At 46.3% G+C, this 2,365-nt stretch overlaps 1 pseudogene; it reads left to right on the forward strand.

Moving 5' to 3' along the window:
- The first annotated feature begins 466 nt into the window (after nucleotides 1–466).
- On the forward strand, nucleotides 467–1,290 carry LOC119869733 (annotated as a pseudogene).
- Nucleotides 1,291–2,365: the final 1,075 nt, after the last annotated feature.

Genomic DNA, 2,365 nt, shown 5'->3' on the forward strand with positions numbered 1-2,365 from the left:
CGCCTCTGACTAAAGACAGCTAAGGGGTGGGGGTGGGGGGGGAAGCTTCGGCACAAAAGCTGACAGCGCTTTCTAAGAAACTGTAAAAATAAGAAAGAAGCCACTGTCGCTCTTGAGAACCAAGAACCATCTTAGAAAAGCATCTGATTTTCCTGTGGTCTATTTTTTTTAATTTTATTTATATATTCATGAGAGACACAGAGAGAGAAGCAGAGACACAGGCAGGGGGAGAAGCAGGCTCCACGCAGGGAGTCCGATGTAGGACTCGATCCCGGGACCCCGGGGTCACACCCTGGGCTGAAGGCAGTTGCTTAGCCACTGAGCCACCCAAGAGCCCCTTCCTGTGGTCTTTTAAAAATAAAATAGAGGTGAAGAAGAAGAGGTGAGAACGACCCCCAGACCGGCCAAAGCCTGCGTGCCGCCCCATCCCCGCATCCAGCGCTTACGTCCCGCCGCCGTCGCCACCATGCCCAAGAGAAAGGCTGAAGGGGATGCTAAGGAGATAAAGCCAAGGTGAAGGATGAGCCACAGAGAAGATCTGCAACGTTATCTGCTAAACCTGCTCCTCTAAAGCCAGACCCCAAATCTAAAAAGGCCCCTGCAAAGAAGGGAGAGAAGGTACCCAAAGGGAAAAACGGGAAAGCTGAGGCTGGCAAGGATGGAAACAACCCTGCAGAAAATGGAGATGCCCAAACGGACCAGGCACAGAAAGCTGAAGGTGCTAGAGATGCCAAGTGAAGTGTGTGCATTTTTGAAAACGGTGTACTTCTGGTGACTGTAACAGTTTGAAATACTATTTTTTTATCAAGTTTTATAAAAATGCAGGATTTTGTTTTACTTTTTTTTTTAAGCTATGTTGTTAGCACACGGAACACTTCATTGTTGTTTTGGGGGGAGGGCATATGTCACTAATAGAATATCTCTGAAGCTAGATTGATAACAAGAGGGAAAAACACCTTCCCCTCCTAGTTTTGAGAAACTTCCTCTTGGCTCCCAGGAGGAGGGATTCCTTGATGTTGACACACATGAGCCACGTTGGTGGTGTGGAAAAACTAAAATTCATTTTTTTTATGTCCTCTTCTCCCTCTCTGCCTTCAACATAGACTTGACTCCTTTAAACCCAGAGACCTGTTGGAACCTGACCCCATGAAATGGTTCCCAGTATGTCAGGCAATTTGGACTTTACAGTGTCACCACTGAGATGGCGTCCCTTACAAGAGTTCCTTTTTTTAGCTTGTGGATCTTCAGATTGATAATTCTGCCATTTTCATTTCATTTCCTGAAAGACAGGGTCGGCTTGTGAAAAGTTGTTAAACAACATGCTAAATGTGAACGGCCAACCCTCCACTCTAAACTTGCCCTGTTCAGAGAATCACATGAAGACTTCATTGGATTTTATAGTGGCTCCCTGATTTTTGGTAGTCCATTGAAGAAGGGAGTTTGAAAGTTGTGGTATACTGTTAACGATCGTCCGCCCATGTCCTGCCTGAAATACCATGATTGTTTATGAAAAGTATCTTTAATAAAGCTGGATACAGTCTGGCTTGGGAAAAAAATAAAAATAAAAATAATAAAAATAAAATAGAAATGACTCTCCTGGCTGACTCAGTTGGAGGAGCATGCAACTCTTGGTCTCAAGGTCCTGAGTTCGAGCCTCATGCTGGGGATGGAGACTCTTTAAAAGTAAATAAATAAACTATGCATAAATAGATATGTGGGAAAATATAAATGTCTAAATTTCAATTCTATAAAAATGCGTAAGAGGGGCGCCTGGGTGGCTCAGCTGTTGAATGTCTGCTTTCGGCTCAGGGCGTGATCCCGGGGTCCTGGGATCAAGTCCCACATCGGGCTTCTCCCTCTGTCTGTGTCTCTGCCTCTCTCTGTGTGTCTCTAATGAATAAACAAAATCTTAAAAAAACAAACAAACACCACAAAGATGCCTAAGGAAAGACAGAGTAAGGATAACTGTCACTTTGAGCCTGTGCGTTCTGACTGTGGTCTGGAGTGGGTCCTGTCCTCCGCCTGCACAGGTCAATCATATCTTTCATTCTTTGGCTTTCCTAACAAACTCTCAGGGTGGCCCCGATGGCAGGCCGGGCGCCCGGTCAGAGGCTCCACAGGCTGTGTCATGCGTGAGTAATGCAACCAAGGAGGCCACTATCTCTCCCTGCTGCAGCTCTCTGCTAGGTGGAGATAGAGCCGCAGAGCAAGGTCTTGATCTGTATCCAGGTGGGAGGCTACCCTTGACCCAGAGGATAAGGGAAAAGTGCAGCAGAGAGACACAGATGCTGGCCCTGATCCCGAGCCTTCGGGCTTGGCCCTGTTCCAACTTTCATTTTTCATGAACAGGAAAATCGAAACTTGA

This window comes from Canis lupus, chromosome 17, assembly GCF_011100685.1.
Source record: "Canis lupus familiaris isolate Mischka breed German Shepherd chromosome 17, alternate assembly UU_Cfam_GSD_1.0, whole genome shotgun sequence".
Taxonomy (NCBI): domain Eukaryota; kingdom Metazoa; phylum Chordata; class Mammalia; order Carnivora; family Canidae; genus Canis; species Canis lupus.